Raw genomic sequence first — 23587 nt, forward strand, 5'->3', positions numbered from 1 at the left:
TGCACTTCCACAGTTTTCTCATCACAAGCCCACGTAAGGACTCTGGTGTTACTGGGTTGAAGTTACGAGTTTTATTTATTCTCCCCACTTTAACTGCTCTCCCACTCAAGCCACTTCATACCATCCCGAATGGTAAACACTTCACTTCAAGTCTAAAATACAAAGCTAAAGCCCCAATCATTTCCAATTATGCAACAAAAGGATTTTACACAGTATAAAAAGCAGATCTTTTTTTAACCCTGCCCAAGTATGGTTAACATCTGCCCTTTGAGGACCCTGCTGTCTTCTCTGCTGCTTTCTCAAAGCATATTCTTATACCTAGTCCAATGCAAAGAATTATTTTTTCCATGCCCATCCTATGTCCACTGCTTCGATCCTGGGCCAATGTGACCCCTTAATATTCTTACAGCTAAGAAACACCTCTTTCTAAGCAACCTCTGTAGAAAAGTAGCTGAAATGTTTTAGTTAATGATCTGGATGGGGAAACATTAACTGTTCCAGTCTGGGCCCCATCATGCATCTCCTACATGACCTGAGGTAAGTAAATCACTCTCCCTATCTCTTAGCAGTACCAGACACAGAAAACTTGAGTCGAAATTAGATTCAAGAATATTTGCAAAGCACTCATTGACCGTAGCTAAGAAGTGTTATCAATTTTTTATTAACAAAGATGACTGGCTCAGCTGCAGAAATGCACCTCTCCTCCTCCAGAGCTGAGGGTTCGTGAAATAACCAGCTGACCTAAAAAACCTCATCCACCTCAGGTGAGAAGTGCTCTTGTGCTATCGTGCTTTTTGAGGGTAGGGAGAAGGGAAATGCAAGACAGAAATCTCATTTCATCGTGTTAAACATGCTCAGCTAAAAACCCTACAAATTGCTAGGGAACCATGCAAACCAGTATCAGCACAGTTTTAGGGCATGGCAGCAACAGAACATATAAACTGCAAATCATGTGAAAGACTGATGAGATCTTGAAACAAAAGAAAAACAAACTATAGAGTACTAAATTAAAAAAAGCTTGTGTGGGCAAGTCTGCCTCATTCCCTCAGGTTTTCTTAGTAGGAAAGATGCCATTATGAAGTGACTGGAGCAAGTCAAACACCTTTCAAGTGTGTTTTAACAATTAGTGGTATTATGAAAAAAAAAAAAAAAAGCCCTGGCATTTGTTTAAAAAAAGCTGTCTTATTTAACTACAGTGTTTCAAGTATTAATAGCTGCCTGCATCACTCGTTCCTACATGCTTACATGCCTTCCAAATTGCATTTGGTAAAGCTCGTTCCATCTGTTTTCCCACACTCCGTCGACACACGCAGCAAAACCAGCAGACGCTACCTGGAGTCTGGCCCTGTTTTGCTCTGAAATTTCTACTCACATACCAGAAATTCAATGCTAATTCAGCACGGTTGGTGGGTGCTCGAGCTACTGGAAAAGAGAGGGGAGACTGGGGGTTTCTCCCATCACGCAGTCGGAGACAAGTAAGCGCACAGGAGGAGTCTGGGCTCCCCAAAGCCTGGTTGTGCCCCAGCACCTCTCACCTTCAGTGCAAGCCTGTTGAGATGTACGGTATTATGCACTAGCAGCTGGAGAAGTGGCTGTTAATTTGCAGCTCTGACTTCAAAAAACTCATAGATTTTCTTTTCAAAGCCGTCCAACAGTGCAAAGAGAAGTCTGTGTGCTTCAACATGAGTCCTAGGCTAATGACTGACCGGTATGGAAGTGGGAATGGTTCTCCCTGCATATAAACCTCTTCGGATGGTCTGTAGGCAAGCAGCCTGGGGATGATTTGAAAAGAGGTCAGCTCCAAAACTAGCCTGGGCTGCAGCCTAACTAGAGACACGCAGTCAGATGCGTAACCTCAGAAAGGATAGCAAGGAGTCTTCATATAGAGAGCCAGGCACTGCGACGGAGACGGCGCGGAGGCAGGAAACGACGATGCTCTGTGGTCATGGCCCCTCCGGGTGAACTCTTCCCTGGTGATGGGACCGATGGGACTGTGCTGTCCCCACTGCTGCCCCGTCCCTGTCCCTGTCCCTGCCTGCCCCCAGGACGCTGTGTGCCACCTGCCACTCCCCCCACACACACACCATGTCGCGCCAGCACAGTTGTTTGAGCAGCCATGCTCCAGGAACCGGACTAACAGGTCTTGCTTTAAAGAAAAAAAAAAAGAAAAGAAAAAAGAAGTAATTATCAGGCTATTTTTAAATTCCCAGATCTGATTCACAACGTGGTTGGTACAACTGAGGGGGCGGCAGTCATTAGCACACGGCAAGGGCAGGCAGGGAACGAGGAAGCGTTTAGCAAGTAACAGCATGAAAGGTTTTGTCAAATGAAATTATTATACCCTCACTTTCTCTCCCCTTAGAGTTCACACGGGCCCCTTCGGCTGTCATAGCATACGACAGCAGCCTTTGTGCTCATCTAGATGTTGCAAGCTATTAAAAATTTCCAAAACTTCTAAATTCCGACTCATGAAAACAACCATTTAAACAAACAAACAAATGACCAACTCTTGGAAGAAAGCCAACCAGGCGGAGAATTTTCGTTGTTGGGGTTTTTCCTCTCCACCCTCAACTTTTAGCATGGCTCAGCCCCAGCAGGCACTACATCAGACACTACGCAGATATGGGAGGACCATCATTTGCAGGCGCGGGAGGACCATCACTGGGGAGGACCATCGTTCCTACCCTCCCGTTCTCTAAGGGTAGCTGCTTGGGGAAAACGCATGGTATTTGGCAAGGCAGGGGAAACACACAGTCAAATGAACTGGCACTACCAACCCTAGAGGCAGTTTTACAGAAGAAATGAAGTGCCTATCACTTAAGAGCTTTGCATACCATCTTTGGAGGTGCATCGCTTTCTGCTTTTTGGAAGAGAGGAAGCAATTTGTAAAATACATGAGGGGAAAAATTCAGAGTTGTCTCACTACTGTGTTTTTCTTTTCTTTTTTTTTTTTTTTTTTGCTGATGTAGTTGAACTGAAATATTTATTGTCTTTTTTACACATCGAAGTAAACAGGATGTTGAACCTTTAGAGATCAGTATGGATGTTTGAAAGACATTTTAAAAGACATTTTAAAGGACCTCCTCTATTACAGACTGGTTTCTGCTGATCCAAGTAGAATGATATATACATTCATTATTAAACACACATACAGTAGTCACCTGTATGTGTTCTGTATGCTAGCAAAACGTTACCCAGCAAACCCTGAAACAGAGCTCTGAACAGCAAATTCCTCCAATCGACGTAAAGGTCAAAACCTGACCTCATGCAAAGCCTAGGTTTAAATAAGACATTTTTCCCAGCTTAAAGCCCTTGGGCTGTAAAACACTAAATTCTAATGCTGTAACATTTTGTGTTTCGGGACTAAAGGTTATTACTTTAAAATATTGGTCCTTCCTTGATTCATTTATCCTCAGCATAGTCCAATGCCAGTATAATGTCTTCCAGTAGCCTATGCTGATGTAAAGCCTAGAATAACAAAGTGGTCCCTACTCAGCTTTCACTCTCCATGGGAAAGTCCACATGAAAGCATTTGAAAATATTTTATGAGCAAAGATTTCGATCTTTGGTCAAAAGAACAGCATCCCAGCCCTATCCAAGTCAATAGCAAAACTCTCTCTGAATTCAATGAGGCCAGAATCTAAACCTCAATTTTGCAACGCTAACTAGTTGCTACATTTAAACAAAAACCAGTGTCCAAACCAATGACACGCTGACTGAAGTATCGAGCTACGCAATTTGAGTGGTGAGTTTTATTTTCCTCGGTCCCCCTTGTCTGGAGCTCTTCCTGTGGCATATGAAGCTACTAAGAGCTCCATAAACGTTGACTCTCAAAAAGGAAAATCCCTGCATATCGTGTGATTTCCACACCATGCAGCGTGGTTGAACTTAGAAAAGGACAGCAAATCTCTAGCTCCACCCTGTCTGTTTATGTTGAGCAGCACGAAAACCCCACGCAAATTAGAGGAGTTTATTTGGTGTCACTACGATTTCTCCCCATTGTTACTTTTTTTGCATCCGAAGGAGGAGGAAGGCGCTCTGCAGGCAAGGAGCCTGCTACAGCTGCTCTGCCGCCGCTCGCAACCAATTGGTAAGGACGGAGTAAAGTGAAAACATGCTACACAGTGACTCACAGTCACAGACATCTGCTGCACAGCTCACGGTGCAGTCGCCCCACGTCAGGGTGAAGGGACAGGCTGCGCCTCTGTGTTGGCTCGGCAGCTCTGGCTCTCTGCATTTTTCTCCTGCAAACTCAGAATTTGAGCCAGAGGAAAAAAGGCAGAAGCTGAACCAGATGCTGGTGGAGCCTGATGACGGCCTTGATTCCCCAAATCCTAAACCTTGGTTCTGCTAAGACGTTCTGCCTGGGACGTTGCTCTGCACTTTGATAATACTGTCCAGCCTGTAAATTGCTGGGAGAAGTGTAAGGCTGTCAGGCAACACAGAGGATTTCTTTCATTGCTATTTCTCTTTCTAAACCTAGTGCTTTCCTGGAAATTTATCACTTTATCTTGGAGGGATTTTCATGCACAAGCAATCTGTCCTGCAATTCCAAAGTTCTGGGAACATATTGATTCCAGAACTGAAATTCCAGTTGTCAGCCGCACAGACTTGTGCGATCTGTTAAACACACTCCTACAAGGTGGTTAGTCTCCTCCATTCTCCTTTCCTGTGGGGGAAAAAAAAACAACCAAGGGCTCTCGCTCACAATCCTCTGGAGGACTTCACAGTGATGGCTGGTAATAGTAAAGCCCCACCAGCCTCTTGGCCCATCCTCTCTGTGATACTCACAGTGGGAACGGCCAGGACAGCTGATGCTCATAGCCGGCTGACTGATGAGTACCACCATGCTCCAGGATCGGGCAGCTGAACGGACTGAAAACCCAACGCCTGTTACCTCTACTGCCTCTGTGATATGGATGGCAAACACTAAAGGGCAGTCAAGGCACAAAAGGTAGCAGGTGACCCCAGTTCAGTTGGTCAGAGATTGTGAAGCAGATCCTCACTGTACCTAAACTCACAGTAAGAAGATTTTTTTTTCTTTTTCTCTTTAATGCCTCTAACAGGAATAGAGTAATTCAGCAGCAAAACGCTTGACCCACCTCATGTGGCCAAACCTCAGCAGTCTGGCAGCAGAGTTGCTTTTGTTTGCTCAAGGCTGGTGGTTCACATAGCTGTCTCTGCAGAAACACGCCTGAGCTAGCTCTCCTCAAGAAAAGACCCCGAGTTACGTACAGCATGGGGTAGACAAGTCCTAAGTAGAGGTCCTAAGAACCTCCCATCTTCCAGGAGGTTTCCAGTGGAGAATTAAACCTTTTTCAGACACAACAGTAAGGTGAAATGAAGTATGAGAAATCATTTACGCTTCCCGGCCAGACCTTCAGCTGGTACACGCTGGCCGAGCGCCACGGAGAAATCAATGGCACTGCGCTGATTCGCACAGGGCTGAGGCGTTGCCAATAACCCTTTTAAGGATTTGGAAAGGGTTCCCTGTGCACTAATACGTTGAGAGATTTTAATCTGAGTGAACGGGAACGTCTATTTTGTCTTGCCTTTACCAGTTCTGAAGGAAGAGGAGGGGGAAGGAGAGAAGGAACAGTAGAGCCGAAACGGTATGAAGCAAAAGCAGGTGTTGGCATACATGAGACACTGCAAAACCCAAGCAGCTTGGAAAACAGAAGACTACTGCACAGTCTGAAATAGCATTCCTTCATACCAGAGACGTGAATAATGCCAAATAATACACGCAAGGAAAATGCACATCAGTCTCATCATCTGGCTGCTTCCTTTCCCATTGCTCTTCTCAACTACAACCAAGGTCAAAGATGAAGCTATTGTGGGTTTACAGAAGGCTTTTGTTTATTTGTTTTACATAAAAGTGCAACAGAGGTGCCAAAAACAACACTCACAGGATTTGTATCAGAACAATACCAATGAAGGTGTAATGTCGATGAAAGACACCTGGGCTAATTTTGTAATGAAGGAAGTCTAAGAGGCTACCTTGCTTTATTGTAATAAACTTCTTTCTACATACTTTCTACTATCAGTGCTAATGAAGCTGTTGCTAGCAATGAAGTAAAGTACGAACAAGCGAGTCCAGAAGAAAATTTGGATCCGACGGGCTCTCAGCAGCAAGGGCATGACCTGGCATCCTGCATGGCAAAGCACCTTGCAGAGCTTATGGCAACCTCTATCAGAAACGCAATATACAATCAGCACACTTCTGCAAACTGTGCAACTTGCCTTTTATTAATTTCAGTGTTATATTGCCTAGCTATCCTCAACGCTCCTTGCAGGAACTGCTTTGGATACCACAGTAATTATGAAGTTATCAAGGCAAAGGGCATGTTTTAAGAGCAGTCGCTCAACTCGGTCTCTTTTTACGAAACTAAGTCCATTACAAAGATGAGCTTTCTCCAGAGGAATCTCACTTAACATCAGAAGATTGCTGCCTGTGTTTCTGAAAAGGTGTATCAATGCGTAAATATACCTATGTCTAATCAGAGAGCAGAAGTTGTCGGATAAACACCCACTGCTGCCTAAGCGCACTCAAAATCGACAGTGCAGGACACACTATACGGTAGTGCAGAAACACTGCTCCATAGACAAAATTGATGCATTGCAGATAGAATCACAGAATCAGTAAGGTTGGAAAGGACCTCTGGAAATCATCTAGTCCAACCTCCTCGCTCAGCAGGGTCACCTGAAGCATGTTAGACAGGGTTGCGTCCAGGCAGGCCTTGAAGATCTCCAGAGAAGGAGACTCCACAACCTCTCTGGGCAACCTGGTCCAGGGCTCTGCTCCGTCTCTCTCACAGGGAAGAAATTCCCCCTCACAGTCAGGCAGAACTTCCTGTGCTTCAGTTTCTGCCCATTGCCTCTTGTCCTGTCACACAGGACAACTGAAAAGAGTTTGTCCCCGTCCCCTTGACACCCTCCCTTCAGGTACTTGTACACATTGATAAGATCCCCCCTCAGGCTCCTCTTCCCCAGGCTGAAGAGGCCCAGCTCTCACAGCCGTTCCTCATAGGGCAGGTGCTCCAGCCCTCTGATCATCTTTGTAGCCCTTGGCTGGACTCTCTCCAGCAGCTCCATGTCTCTCTTGTACTGGGGAGCCCAGAACTGGACACAGTACGGATGAGGCCTCCCCAGGGCTGAGTAGAGGGGCAGGATCACCTTCCTCGACCTGCTGGCAACACTCTTCCTAATGCACCCCAGGATATCATTGGCCTTCTTGGCCACAAGGGCTCATAGTCAATTTGTCATCCACCAGCACTCCCCAGGTCTTTCTCTGCAGAGCTGCTCTCCAGCAGGTCAGCCCCAGCTTGTACTGGTGCCCAGGGTTATTCCTCCCTAGGTGCAGGACTCTGCACTTGCCCTTGTTGAACCGCATGAGGCTCCTCTCCACCCAAACTCTCCAGCCAGCCCAGGTCTCTCTGAATGGCAGCACAGCCCTCAGGTGTGTCAGCCACTCCTTCCAGCTTGGTATCATCAGCAAACTTGCTGAGGAGGCACTCTGTCCCCTGATCCAGGTCACTGATGAATAAATTAAACAGGAGGGGACCCAGTACTGAGCCCTGGGGGACGCCACTAACCACAGGCCTCTAACTAGACTCCATACCACTGATGACGACCCTCTGAGCTCTGCCATTCAGCCAGTTCTCAATCCACCTCACTGTCCACTCGTCTAACCCACACTTCCTGAGCTTCTCTAGGAGGATGTTGTGGGAGACAGCGTCAAAAGCCTTGCTGAAGTCAAGGTACACAACATCCACTGCTCTCCCCTCCTCTACCCAGCCAGTCATTCCATCAGAGAAGGCTCTCAGATTGGTTAAGAAGGATTTCCCCTTGGTGAATCCATGCTGACTACTCCCGATCACTTTCTTTTCCTCCATATGTCTGGAGATGACATCTAGAATGAGCTTTTCCATCACCTTTCCAGCAATGGAGGTGAGGCTGACGGGCCTATAGTTGCCTGGGTCCTCCTTCTTGCCCTTTCTGAAGACTGGAGTGACATTGGCTTTCTTTCAGGCACCTCTCCAGTTCTCCAGGACCTTTCAAAGATGATGGAGAGCAGCCTGGCAACAACATCCGCCAGCTCCCTCAGTACCTGTGGGTGCATCCCATCCGGGCCCATGGATTTGTGGATGTCTAGCCTGCCCAGAAGGTCTCTAATCCTATCCTCCTCAACCAAAGGGAAGTCTTCCCTTCTCCAGACTTTCTCCCTCACGTCCAGGCTACAGGATTCATTAGGGCTGCCCTTAGCAGTGAAGACTGAAGCAAAGAAGGCATTCAGTAACTCTGCCTTCTCTGTATCCCTTGTCACCAGGGCCCCCGCTCCATGCAAGATACAAGTAACTGCTATTATATAAATTCCATTGTATTTGTCATCATGTCCTGCTGGATATTAAAATCCTTCTTTATAATGGATTGCAACTATAAGCTACTCCAATTCCATAAGTAGGTCACAGAATACTGGGAAATTCAAATCTCTCCATCCAGCAGCATCATGTGTAGCAGCTACAGCAAAGACAGCACAGGAGAAATAAATAAATAAATAAATAAATAAATACATAAATACATAAATAAATAAGTAGATATTGCTTATATCTCGCTGTGCTTGTTTTGTTGTTCGCTCAGCTTTGTAAGCTGATACACTTGTGCATGTAGAGAGAGAAAAATAAGACAGGGCAGGTTGTATGCTTGTGTTTGTACATAGCAGGAACATAAGGGAGAGAAAGCAGGGAGAAAGAGGCAGTGCCGGGCTATTAGGGGAACGAAGATTGTTGGTTTCCACCAGCAAACCTTCCCTGAACTCCAGCCAGTGCCCTGCCATCACACTATCAGATTTTGCAAGGCCTCCAAGGCTTTCAGTTCTTGCGCGTTTTGTGGGCAGCTGATGCACAACCCCTCCCCTGGGCTGTGCGCTAACCCATCCCCATTCTCCAGAAAGAAAACTATTACTGTTAGTATTATTACCATTATTTAAAACACAGAGCAAATAATCTGATCAAATGACCAGTGACCTGATTTCCAGCACAGCCTTACAAACAGCGGCGTAGGCACAGTGTGGTGGTGGGGATCTGCAGTACAAGGGTATGAATGAGGGGACTGAGGCCAAGGACAAGTATGTCCTATGCCAGACTTGTGGATGATGAAAACGCATTTTGAAGCGAGCGCTTTCTTAAATAAGTGTATACAATAAACTCTATTGGCATTTTATTACTGACAGTATCTTCCACTCTACTGTCTATGTCAATTTTTCATATACTGTATTCATATACATTTTAAATTAAGTAATTGAGGTTATTTAACTCAGACTCTCTCTTCCATATAAGCAGTCTACCCGGGTTGCTTCTGATTAATTTTGGTTAAAGCTCAGTGGAGTAATACACACTGATATGCCTCTCTACATTTCTCACTCGAGATCGTTTTCTCCTCCTGACTGCTTAGGCTACAGAAACTCTCTGATCTAAAACAGAGAAATCAGAGCTGAGATTCATTTAAAGAACTCTTCTTCCTCTTTAATTTTTGCAATTCGTTAGCCCTCCATAATTAAACCAAATGGGAAATCTTCCAACTCCCCAGTGGGTTTTTGTTAGTCAGCAAAAAAAAAAAAAAAAAAAAAAAAAAAAAGTTTTCCTGCATGTGCCTTTCAGCTTTTACTGAGAAAATCACAGCCTTTTTCATGTGAACAGCTGCTGCAAGGTTACCCAGGGTCAGCTTGGGTAGGAAGCAAAGATTTCTTCCACTCTGTTAGGAGGAGCATAGCCACACTCATCAAAAGGGGAAAGAGAAAACAACTTCCATTGAATCAAGTGTAATTTAAAATTGAAAAGTAGCAAGAAACTTTTAAGAAGAGGATTTAGCTAATAGTGGTGATGGGGGTGGAGTATAAGCAGAAGAATCTGGGTTAAGCAAAAAGGTCAACAGAATCCAAATAAGTCACTGCTACAAAGTTTTTTATGCTACTATACATGGTCAGCGCTGGCAGGATCACAGTCTATCACCTTTACCTTGAAAATCTGCTCAACACTTTTCTTCAAATCCTCGGCCTCAGCTAAAGGAGTAGACAGGACACAGAGTCCGCCCATGCTCCACTGAGCCACCCACACCTTTGGAGCTTGGCAGCGCTGGTGTCCAGGTGCCCGGTTACAAGCGATAGCATGAGCCAGCCCGCACCCCCTTGCCCCTTTAATTTCACTGTGCTCACTCGGAGCAGCTGAGGAACAACATCCTCCTCCAACTAAAGCCAAAGCTGTCTTGAGATGCCCCCCCCCGCAACAGGGCTACTCACCAGCCGTCACTTCACAGGTACATTTTAGAAGCTCGAGTAAACCCCGTTACATATGGGAAAGCACTGGAGTCAGACAGGAGATCCTTTATGCCAGCTGTACACTATACCAGATGAAGGACTCTCTATAGACTTAGAAGTCAAGAATAAACAAAATTGTCCTCCTCCTCTAAAACTCCCCTTCAAAACCCAAAGTGCACTGAGATTTGCAAGACTCTTGGGAGTTTCAGTTTACACCCTGCTTACAAGAATACCTTAGTCTTACCCATAAACGAAAACCAAAGCTGATAGGTGTTGTTTTAATATTGCTAACCTAGGGTCTTTCTAATCCTCAAAGCCTGCACACCACTTGTGGACATGCGTGTTCTCCCTGTCTAATGTGTGCTGCTCATTAGCGTCGCTGGAGACATGTCCATGGGAATGGCTGACAGCCAGCCTGACAAAAATACCCACAATATTTATTTGGAAGACTTGCTATATTCAGCCTCCTCCCAATTCCAAGATGACAAGCCAAACTTTCAAATATTTCTTTCAAAGTTACACATACTCGCAAGGTGGTGGTGGTGACGGCGGGGGAAGGTTAAAGAAAGAAAGAAAAAAATCCCTTATGTAACACTTGACAGATTGTAGTAGCTGCAGAAACTGAAATTCATTTTATCTCCACAACAACCACAAGGGAGATATTTGGCAGAAGCTTCCCCAGCTTTCCGGGCCATCGTGTCCCATGGCAGGGCTAGAAGGACCTGCCTTGGCGAGCAAGGACCACTCCTCTGCTCCCCTAAGGCAGCTGCAAGCAGCAGTGCAAGCCACGATGCTAATGACATCCGCCAAAGGCTGGACAGCCTCGACAGCCAGCAATAAGCTTGCTTAGGACTGAATTTTTGGTCTAGAGGTTTAACAGGGCAAGCAAAATAAGGCATTTCCCTGCCTTCTGCCCCCTCATATTCTACCTCTACACCATCCATTGGTATTACTGGAGAGAAAAGAATTTGACTCTGTCTTATGCAAACTCACTATTTCTCCCTGCAAAGCATCGGTGTACACAAGTACATAATGTTCATGTGACATAAGTAGATGTTCAAACAATCTGAAAAAAAAAATCAATATTGATAGGTCACAGATCTTGTTTACAGTGCTTCTGTTCTACAAGCTGTGTACCTCACTGGGAAACCACATGCTTACGGAAAAAAACACCAAAGAACTCTTGTTATTTGGTTCGTCACCAACTTAATGACTTGAAATACATAGATTAGTTTCCTGCTTCAGACTACCCCAGTCATATAAAAGCAGATCTCTGTTGTGAAGCAAAAACAGTACAACTCAATATGCTATTCATGAATAATCCAATGTGGATACAGAATTATTCAGCTGCAATGCAATTAAGAATGAAAAAGAGAGGGTAACAGTGGTAAACACCCAGGGATATTCTGAGTTTAATTGGGATTAGCATGTAATACGCTTACCAGCCTTTTGAAGAAAGGCTACGCAGCAGCACATTGAGAACACAGGCATTTGTAAGCCACAGCACCTATTTTAATGGTCTTTTCAGATCAGCAAGAACTGCTTTTGATAGTTGGTTAGTTTACATGGAGTTTAGCCTAATTTTATTTACCCAAGCTAAACTGTCCGGGGGGAGGAGGTAGTTACGAGGAGAGAGAGAATCCAATTCCAAAGTATGTTTTGCAATTTTGGGGTGGAGAGACAGCTTAGGCACAGGAGGACACAACAACATAACACTGGGTTGGTGTGCAATGCACCCATCAGGGCGCTAACTGGACAGAGACTATAATCTATATGAATTTTGGCCTAGAGTGTTGGCCTTCTTTTAGGGGAGAGGGGAGTAAAAATGGGGCGGGGGGGGGAAATCAATTGCTGTTTTCATCTAATTTTGGAAGATGATGTATGGAAAGTAATCAAGAGGTTCATTATGTCCCTGTTTCATCCTAAGCCCACAGGCCCATTTCTGGCTTGCACAAATCTTTTGCTACTACCCAAGTTGCTGAACAGGCAACGGCACAAATTACCTGCAGCCTGCTCTTAAGAAGACGACATCCACTGGCAGAGTAACTTCCTGAAAGTTGTGCTGCCCTAGACTGGAAAGAGATTTTGTGGGAGAAAAAGGGCTAGCTTATGGCCCTCATCAGTGCTATAGGCTCCCAAGGCACACTCAGCAGCTACCAAGATCACAGAGGGCATCTCTGAGTCTCTCTTGTGGTACTAGGCCGAGGGAAAAAAAATGAAAGTTTTGTAAATTTTAACTCGGGAATTTCCACAGCTCATTCATCTTTTGGTGACTTCATCTACAGGAGGACATTATGTAACCTCAGGCACACAGGGATATGAAAAGGGAGGAAAATCTTTGATTTTCTTTTTCTTTTTAACCTGCTAATTCTCTCTCTTTTGGAACACAAGTGTTAGAATAGTCTTACAAAAGCCAAAGTTTGCTGGACCAGGAGATTCCTACTGCAAATGGGACACATGAGTGTCCATATGTGGTCCTGGTGGATTTGCCTCCAAGCTGTTCCCACCGTGTCCCTGAGCAGTTACCAAACCCAGTGAGAATGAGTTGCACATGTTGCCTCAAATATTTCTACAACTGCAAAGCTTTGTTTGTATGTGGTGATAGTGGGGGAAATGGTGCTTATTACAAACCTACTTTATTCTAAATATATCTTCCCCTTACATCTGTGTGAAGAAACGTGGATGAGGTTATCCTTTTAAGTGCCGGTAACTGGGGCTAGCATTTTTGTTATTGCAGCATCGCTGAGAAAACGGAATTAAGGACCGCTGTAAAAAATATTATTTTTCTTATGTAAGGACAGTCTCTGCTCCGGTGAGCTTATACAAAGTTGCCTTCTGCCAACAACTTAGCAAAACATGGACCAAATATTCCGCTGACTTATGTCTGCTGCAGCCCCACTGAAATCAATGAGGTTGACCTACTTGTAAATTGAGCGGAATTTGATTCCTGTGTTTATTTGTGGAAGGCTACTGAAGAGGCTGACAAAGTCTGTATGGAAAAAGATAACCCAGAACTTCAGAGGTAGCTTTAAAAGAAGTAGCTTCTGCTTGGATTAAACTTCAGAGAGTTTGAGGGCAAAACATGGGAACGGATGGAAGAGTGCTTACAAAAATAGCAACCAGACTATGCTTTGTTAACCTGAAAAGTGCTCAGTGAGTTCCCATGCTGCGAAAATTCACATGAGCTCACTAGTTACACTTACTACTGCTTCTAAATTATACACACTTTGAATAAAAGGAAATCAGCTGCAAATCAGTGACTGCCACCAACATCTGCTGCAGTGGTAAATCAAAAGCAAAGGCAAAGAAAAACACAGAAATTATTTCAGGTACAGCATGTAATTGGCTGTACAGCAGAGACCAAAATGTGCTTCATCAGCCAGATGTGGCATTCAGAACTGGTCCAAGTGGAGCAACCAACGGAGCAACATGAATCTGAACACACATCTCAGATAACAGCAGGACAGCAGTAGCATCCACCAGACTGCTGCTAGTCAACACAGGTTTAACATGGATAGAAGAAGCGAAGGAGCATAGCTTACAGCCAAAGTAATTAGAGGTTTGGGCTGACAACTGCGATTAAGATCTCAGCTCCACTGCTCATCTGTAAGCACCCAGGAGCAGCTGCACTGGTTGCAGAGATTTGGGCATCACAACCTGCTAGTATCACCAAAAAGGATGGGTGCAGGGGACGGTGGAGAGACACCTTAGCAGTTTGGAGGTTACTCCGGAGGCTCGCACCTCCGCTACAGACATTTATTAAAAGACCACAAGTTTTAAAAAGACTGAAAAGTACAAGCACGTCAGAATTAGAAAGATTCAGGATGTGGATTTGGAAACGGCTGGGAGTAAAGCACCTCTGCAGCGTCCTGCAGAGAACGAGTCAATCTGCTGTCAGAGTTGGCGGAAACTGTGGTACTTGCTTGTTGACTAACTACCTTGGTGGGTTGAGGAGGAGATGTACCTAATGTCTGCACACTCACCTTAGGGAGAAAAACCTGGAGGGAAAAAAGCCTGCTATCATTAAGCGAGCAACTACAGCAATTACTTAAAAGTTCACAGGAATGAAGGCGAAGTCTGAAGAGAAGCAATCTAAAACATCTTAAAAAGTAGCCTTTACACAGGGCTCTCCATCATTTCCAGGATGCTCTAAACCAAGCCGGCACGCTGCGGTACAAAGGCCAGTTTTGACTGGCACGCAATAGCTCCTGATTTCCAGCAATTTCCAAACTCAGCAAGAGCCAGGAGCCACCACTACCTCTCACAGACACGCTACCAGCATGCTTAATTTGGGAAAGGAAAATACAGTCTGGCACATTATCCTTGAACAGCTGCCAAGCCCTGCTCTCATCTATGCAGCCCTGGAGCTGGCCAAAAAAAGGGAAATAAATCCAACACTAGGCTCAACTCTCTCAGTAACAATCCCCCCTCTCCAGCCACCTCCATCCCTCTGTGCTTACCTTCTTCTGAGCATAACAGGGCATCAGAGAGCGTATTTACATCTGTTACAGACTTCAGGCCATAAGCAATCTAAGAGAAATTGGGAGTCATTTGCAACGCAATGCAAAAAGTGGATTACAGAGTTACTTGCACAGCCTATAGCACTGAGGCCACTAGTTCTCTGGAGGAGCCTCTGCCCCGGCTTGCTTCACCTGCTGCTCAGTACCACCACCAGGAATGACAAAAATCTTGCCTCCAAGCATGCCCCACAATAGGCTCTCCTGTGCCTAATCCAGGTATAATTAAATAAATCTGATTTCATATGGTGAAATTTCAAACCTATTAAAAAGAAACCTGCAGCTATTATATGGATTTTTAAAAAATAGAATTACATACACATCTATTATTAAGACAAGAATTGGTTAGGCTTTATCGCCAAAAAAGAAAAAAAAAGAAAAAGCCCACCTACCTCTTTGAATAAAGACTCTTTGGTGCAGAAATCATAAAGTAAACAGGCTTCCAGAAAGGAGATTTATAAAAACAAATATATGACAATGAATGTTGATATAGTTGTATTTATTCACATTTTTAAGCTGTAGGAAGCATAGATGTTCTAAATCAAAATATTCTGTACAAGCAGGAAGAAAAAAATCAGCATTTTGGGTGGGCTTGGCTGGGCTTGGCTTTATTTTCTTAAGTGTCCTTTTGTCATTGAACCACTTGCCTCCAGGACATTGGACTTGAAAGAAAATGTCAAGTGTCATTAGCTGACAGTGCTAACAATGAAAAAATAGAAAAAATAGGTTTGTCAAAATGGACAGCATCTTCTATTTGGCTTTGACCAATATTAGTAAACAAAGTTTTGCTCTTAAAAACATGCTCCAGAAAACACACTTAAATATGCATGCAAATTTATTTGTCTGATGTCTTTTGCTGCAAATATTAGTGTTGAGAGCTTACAAGTTTTGTGCATTTGTTGAAGGAAGAACAAGGAGATAGGACTCCTGTACCAAATTACAACACACTGTACAGAGCACAGTTCAGAGCTAATCTATATCTGGAATCCAGTGAACTGCTCTGAATAAGGATGAAAATCCTTATAGAAAACGCAAGTAATGATATATCAGTTTTTCTCCATCATGCTGGGATGCTCCCACTCTCTTACACTAACACCAACAACCCCGTTTGATTGTGGCTCTAGCGGATGAGTCAGCCTCGGTGTTCTCACTTTCCTCCCCAAATCTGAGTCACCCGTGAATTCCTGCCTTTCTCCGGTCGCTGACTGCTGGGGACGAGCCCGCCTTGGCTGGAGTTTCGATGTGCGCAGATGGAACCAGCAGCTGGGACCAACTCGGATGCTTTTCTCATGGAAACGAGCTCGTGCATTCTCTCGCCCAACCCATTCACTCTTAAGAACAGGAAGAGGCAGAAATAATTATTGTTTTTCCAAGGTCACTGTTAACAGAACTGTTGATTCTGCCCGGCTGTAAGCGAGCCCCACTACCTTTCCGGTCACAGGGAGATGCTGGACAGTTCCCCAACCACGCAGCACTTCTGAATAAGCAGTAGCACGGGAGGTAATGTGTCCTTCCTGGTCAAGCAGGAAACAAAGGGGCTGATCTCAGCCCGTCTTTTGAAATCTTCCTACTATTTATAATATTCAAGCCACCGTAAATCCGACAGAAACTGACCAAGGAGAGAATTAAAAAGAACGATATTGCTTTGGATTAAAACATAAATAAAATAAAATAATAAAACAAAATAATAAAACAAAATAATAAAACAAAATAATAAAATAAAATAATAAAACAAAATAATAAAACAAAATAATAAAACAAAATAATAAAACAAAATAACCAGTTTACTTTCTTGTAGGGAAAAACTATTGCTAAAAGACTTGGAAAAAAAACAAATTAGTTCAGATGAAGCCCGTAGTAGGCAGAATGTCTCCTTCTGTAAGCTGTAGCAATTTTTGCCCCTTTCTTGTACGCCTCCTCTTAGTCTCCTTCAGCCGAAAATTAACTGCTCAGAAGTACAATGCAACTATAAAAAGATGATGCTACTCATTCATGAGAAGTGAGCCTGCTGGAAGGCAACAGAAGACACCCTGGTGATCTGCTGCCTGAAGGAACTTTTCCAAAGTATATGAAAAAGGTACAAAAACTTACGTAAACAAGGCAGCCCATTCACCAGTCTTACAAAACATTCATATTCTGGATTAACATCGCTAACTTTGCTACATTAAGGAGCTGAGCAGCTGGCCTGTCCTAGAATAATAAGACTGAGCCTTCTTGGATGCAGCACAGACTAAACAATGATAACCCACTTGCAGAACCTGGCAAAAGTGCCACAGCCTTACCCAATCCTTCTTTAACCACAGTCTCCATCCTTGCTCTCTTCATTTAACATCAGCCACCTGTTGACTGCCTAAAAGCTGCCTTAGACTCTGTAGTTGCTACTGAGTAGAGCAAGAATGTTGCTTCTCTCATGAGCCAAGGACCTCAATGTATTTCAGAGAAAGATGGAACCACCTTTTGCTCTTTCTGGTGATTTGTTTGAATTATGTTGTATTCAAAAACAACAACAAAGAAATGAAGACATCAATTTGCACTTCAACTGGACCTTTCTGAACTGCAAAACATTCTCTCCCGCATTACTGGCACTGCCCAGGTGAAAGAACAGGAAAGGTTGGTAAAATAATTGTCCTTATGGCCCAGCTTGCTCTTCTGCCTTTCTGTTAGGGCAAAAAGAGCTGTTACTGGTAATTACTTAATATTTTAAAGAACTAATGGTGCGTTTAGTATTTTTCCGCTTGGAATTTAGAGTCATAACTCTAAATGGAGTCAGTTATTCCAGGCACCTAATGAAAAGCTCTGAGGGTAGTTCACGACCAGTTCCCATTTTCACATCTGCTGTGATAAAGGACAAAACTGCACATACAAAAGCAGCAAAGAAAACAAGTGGAAGAATGTGGTAAACACTCTGGGTACTGGGTAAACACACCCTAGAAATCAGCATAACAGGAGCTCACCTCCCGGTTGCCTCACCCTCAGATAGCAGAGGGAGACACAATTTTATGTAAGCAGTTTCACAATTCTTCTTTTGGCAGCACTAATCCACCAACTCCAGCAGCTTCATGGAGAAGCGTATTTTCCTGCTTGCATTCATGGGCATTTGCTAGCCACAGGGAACATGAAGCTTCAATACAGACTATTTTAAGAAGTCTGTTCTTTTTTCTTTCTTTTTTTTTTTTTTTTTTTTTTTTGGTATTCCCATGCTCAACTATGAAACCAAACAAAGCCAGACAATTTGTCATTAATCTGTCCATGCAGATAAACCTACTGAGTTAAGATAATGGCGTATATTGAGTGGTACAAGCTCAAGAATTATGCTGAGATGAGAATGCACTGAGCTGCCATGAGAAAACTGTGCTCTCGCAGAGTGATCTCACACTGCAGCTTCATTTCAAGGGAGGCCCCATCAATCACAAAGTACTAGAAACCATCCAAGACTTTTGGTGTTGCTCAAAAAGACCTTTAAGCACCAGATTTAGATGAACATTTCAGTTTGGTTTCTGAAACAACAGTGTCTAGGCCACCAGCCGGGGTGTTCAGTGCTAGCACAGTATAAACAAGTCAAGACACAATAGGAAAAATAAAGATACAAGAATGGAAAGAAGCCCCCAAATGAAAGGCAAATCTTAGACCCTGCTGGACAATAAGCAGCAAATCAATATGGAGCAATATATTCTGGACAAACGTATCATACCAAAGAGAAGCAAAGCATGAGCCACATCTCTAAAGCAAAATTACCAAATAAACAACTATTTTGCTTTGATCCAGCGTTACAAACGTTTTGTCCAAAAAACTAAAATAAGTTACTGTGTAATTGTTTCCAAATTGTTCCAATGAAACCTCTGAACGGAAGCCTATGTTGGACATCAAACTGCCCTCAGCTCCTGCATTGGGCTTGCTGCTGATTGCAGCTAACAAGGTCATACAAATCTTCCTGCTTCACCCACCCCCTCACATCTCTCCTTCTCCCTCATTTTTTGGCACAGGGCTCACCTGCCCTATTTTACTCCAATGGCATGTTTAATCTGTGTACCCAAGTTGCCATGGAGTAGAACAAAACTTTGTAAATCTCCACCATTCAAACAGATTCTCTCAGGATGCGTCATTTTAATGCTTTTCCTCATTCTCTCCTCACATACCGTCTCTCCTCCCCCACTTCTCTTCCAGTCACATTTTCCTCCCCATGCCCTTCAAGAGTAATACAGGCAGTAAGAAGTGGAAATGCAGCAGCTGCTCACTTGTTAAAATATTTATATTTTTCATTTATGCTTTACAGATTGAGCCAATTATGCTCTCTGACCCAGTATGAAATAGATAGTGGTATGTTTTATTTAATCTCAATAAACATGCAAACAGTCAGTGGCATTTGAGAGACACAAACACAACTGACAGGTTGGAGGATGGCAGAGAAAGAACACACTTGCTATTTTTTTGAAATATAATTATACTTTCCAATCCTTTATTGGAAATGTTTACTTTTGTATTAACAACACAAATTATTTCAACTGTGCTGTGAATATTTCTGCTGTTAATTTCGCAGCTTAGCTTAAATTTCAATAGTATCCTAAGTATAGGGGAAAAAAGAGTCTTTAAATGATCAGCAAGACAAAGAACTACGGTGGGATGCCGAGAAAGCTCCCATTCAGTGCTGACTCCGCACCGCTGTGGCAGCCAGTAGGAATTTCAGTAGCCCGCTCTCAGCCCCAGGTACAGCAGTCCCTTCGGAAACGGGGCAGACGCACGGCACTAACGGGCAATGGAAGTGCCTACATACGGGGGTGTGTTCTCTGCACTAGGAAGTGCAGCAATTTAGAGCTGCTCTCAGCTTGCAGCAGAACTAGTATCAATTGAGCACAAGAAGTTCTGTCATACACAAATAATCACTTAAATGAATACTGATAGCTCAGCAAGGTTTTTCAAGTGTAACAGAAAAGCGTATTATCTTCTGACTGTGGAACTGACCTTAGTTTTCTGTCTTTTCCAGTAGAAAACTCCCACCATTCACTAAAGCATTTTGCATACAGCAGAGTCCTTAATAGGAGATATGGCGCTCTCCTAAGAGCAAGATAGATATCTACTCGACCTCTACCGTCTCCTGAGCTCACAGACGAAAAAAAAAAAAAAAAAGAGTACTGCAGGTCTCTTCCTCATCATGCCATTAGGCCGAACTCAGTCAGACAATATATCATCAGCTGAGGATCACTGGGCAATCTCTTTTGATTCGCAGGTCCCTCTAAAAACAGGAAAAAGGCAACTCCAAGAGGACACTAACTGACTGAGACACTTCACACCTTAGTGGTTCCACAGCACAAGTGAACGTGCTCTGAGGTAGACCTCCTAGAGGTCTTTGGAAGGTACTTTGGAGGTACTGTGCTGAGGGTGGCAATGCTATCCTCAGACTGCAGTTTTCTAACCTTCTTTTAAAGTCAGAATTAGCTGCAGTAAAATACTGGAAGCAGCTACAACAAGTAGTACAAGCAAGTAGTGCTCTTAAAGAGGGCCCACCAGAAATGACAGGTTTACAACTACAGCATCCACCACGCACACAGGCGACGACGCTCCCAGGGACAACGATGGCTCAAAGCAATGTAATCAGGGCAGGCAGCAAGGTCACAAACAGGAAGCTGCGGGGCAACAGGCTTTTTCTTTTTTCTTCTTGATGTCGTTGGTTTTGTTTATTTTACCAGAGCCAGATACTTCACATCACAAAAGGGTATAACTGCCTCTGAAACAAAGCCTAATTCAGGATTTTTTTTTTTATTTTTTTTTTAACTGTGCCAGTCTAGAATGCATTTTTCACAGGAAGAATTAAGACCGTCAAGAACTGGCTAGCTCTTAGGGCTGGTGCTCCTTTGGCGAGCCTAAACCCCATCAAAGAAGTAAAAATCACTTGGCGCTTCAAAGACAATTCGTATTACTTCTGAAGTCAAAGGCAGAGAATAACCCCACCCAGGCCTAGCTATTTAGACCTCACTCAAGAACCGACTTGCCACAAAATTTCACTGGATTACAGTTCAGGAGCCAGGCAGTATTTCAGCAATTTATTTTTCCTTCAAGAACCACAGCATACCTACTCTCAATACATTTTAAAGAAGAGATACCAGAGCCAGATGTTCAGAAATCAAACATGAGTTGCGGGAACACCTAAAAAGATACGTTATCAGTTACATATATAACAAAGTTGCCATCAGGTTAAAAATACACTGAAAGACTGTAGATTATCTGGCAATGTTACCCTACAAAGGCACGTTATATGTACTGTCTCCACGTTGTGTACAAATTCACTGAAAATGACAGATTATGACAGTGAAAGGAAAGCCGTGGCTCCTGGAGCACCTGCGGCGGGTGTCCCACAGGAGGACACACAACATTTGGATCCACCACAGGCACATGGTGATTAACCAGAGCACCCGATATATTTATTTTGACTTGGTGCTTTTACCCTATCTTCATGTCAGCTGTAAAAAAAACAGCCAATATCTGATCAGGCACAAAGCCTATTTGGTACTGAATTATATAATTTGTTCTTTTTAAAAAAAAAAAAATCTGAAACTAGATGTGAGCACTGAAGTGAGATTTATCTTATCATCAGCCACCACAGTAAAAGACAGGTAAGCAGCAGGGTCTAGAAAATACAGGCTAAACTCAGGTGTCAGGCTTGACAACCATTTAATAACATACCTGACCTCTACCTTCCAGGCCTTTCTCATAAGCCTCCCACAAGAAACCTCACTTTTTCCACCTGCCAAATGGGTCAACAAGAGCACATCGAGGGCGTACGTGCAGCTGGGTGCCCTACAAAAGATGCCTTGCCAAATTTTTTCCCTCTTAATGGCAGGGCACACTAGCTACAACAGCTCTTCCGAGGACGGTGAGCATGCGGTGGGACTGGCAGCTGCAGGAAGCTGAGAGTTTCTTGGGCGCTATGTGCTGGTCCACCATGTACACCATGGTCCACCACGGGCTGAGGAGGGACCACAGCAGGACAGCACTGCATGGGGACAGAGGACTGTGGTACCATCCTGGTCCTCCACACCATGAACATACTTGCATTATTTCCAGACCTCTGACTCCGGTGTTCTAGTACTGGTTTTGTTCCAAAGTATTCTGGAAAAATAAATCAGCGGGCAAAATCCCTGCCTGAGGAAACAAAGCTCTCCTATAGGTACTTGAGGACCTCCTATTTCAGCCAGTGCAGTAAAGTCATTTGGACCTCTGCCTCAGTTTAGCTTAAGCTGTTAAATAATTCTGTTTAATTAATGAAGGAATCTCTAATCATTTGTGTACTGCTGGGCCTCAAACCTAAGGCCCAAGACAAACATCAACTACCTTTTTTCTGTTAAACATATATTGTCATTTCTTTGAGTGATCTTTAAAAGATGTTTAGCCTCAAGGAAATGGAAGTACATATTTTGCCCAAGTAGATTACTAAGATGCACACAACACTACAGAGGATTTTGAAGGCTTAGCCCAGGAGGAATCCCCTCTGTGGCCCAAAACCAATTGTTTTCCAATTGAAAGACAACCCCATCGCTGAAGAATGCCTGAAGCAACAATCAGACAAGATATAGAGCTGCGCTTTTCAACTCCTAGGACTCCTCTCTTTGATATCTGAATCAGTGATAAACCTGAACTGCAAAGTTAGATCCAGGTTTTTGGTCTGCCTCTTTATTGCAAAATGCAAATACATTTACATGCACAATATTCATAAATGTTTGGAAATATCCTGCATTTTATGAAAGGATCCTCTTGTTGCAAATGTATTATAGCTGCACATAACTCAAGAGAAAGTCATGTATCTTGAAATGATTCTCCTTTTCACTCCTTGTATTTCTGAACTGCTGGTTTAAAGATCTCCATTGTTTTACCATAAAGCACTCAACTAAATTCCCTTGATAGGGCTATCTCTAAGAAATCTGGTGGCCTTTCTCACCTGCAAAGCAGCACTGAAAAAAAACATTTAAGAAGGTAACAAATTGATGCTTTTTCCGTTTGGAATTTTAGGCTAAAAATCACAGATGCCCTGTAAAAAATTTAAGCTCCACTTCAATTTAGTAGTGAAATCTTCAGGTGATTAAGTGAGCTTTCATGAGGTTTTCAGGTGCTCAGTAAGTATTCCTTGAGCAGAAAGTGCTAAAAGGAAAACGGAGTTATTCCAAAGCTGGCCAGTTTATCCCTGTTTTTTAATACAAGTGTGCACTTAGTATGCTGGCAGAGGTTGGCAGGAAGCAAACTCTAGACCAGAGGTTAAAACCATTACAAGAGGAGACCATTACTGTAGAAAAGCCAAGATCATAATTAGAAAAAAGCTTTTTCCAACCTGTGATTTCTCCCTGCTCTTTTATGCAGGATAAGTTCCCCCCCCCCCCCATTTCTTTTCTAACAATCCAACTGAAAGTGTTGGCTACCAGGCTTGGTTCTCCCTGAGACAGCAATGCCTTAGGGACAGCTGAGTATTTCCCACACCTTTTTTAAGGACTATCCAAAACATCTTGTCCACCAATCTGCCAAGGAAGGTGGCACGATCTTATGTAGCTCTACCTATGGTGACTCAAAAGTCAATGACTTCAACAGAAAGAGTACTGGGGGAGTGGGGGTGGGGGGAAACAAACAAAAAACCCAAAACAGACTTAATACCACAGGGGAATAAATTGTAAGGAGGTGGGGGGGAAATCAGAAATTAGCAAGAGGCAATATAAGTATAGTGGTTATTTCCTGTTCATTTATTTCTTAATTTTTTATTCATGTGTAAATTGAC

At 43.5% G+C, this 23587-nt stretch overlaps 1 protein-coding gene across 2 annotated transcripts in view; it reads right to left on the reverse strand.

Moving 5' to 3' along the window:
• The window catches only part of EGFR (epidermal growth factor receptor), a 158235-nt gene that overhangs the window by 97338 nt on the left and 37310 nt on the right, over positions 1-23587 (reverse strand). The window lies entirely within an intron of this gene.

This window comes from Rhea pennata, chromosome 2 (genome assembly GCF_028389875.1).
Source record: "Rhea pennata isolate bPtePen1 chromosome 2, bPtePen1.pri, whole genome shotgun sequence".
Taxonomy (NCBI): domain Eukaryota; kingdom Metazoa; phylum Chordata; class Aves; order Rheiformes; family Rheidae; genus Rhea; species Rhea pennata.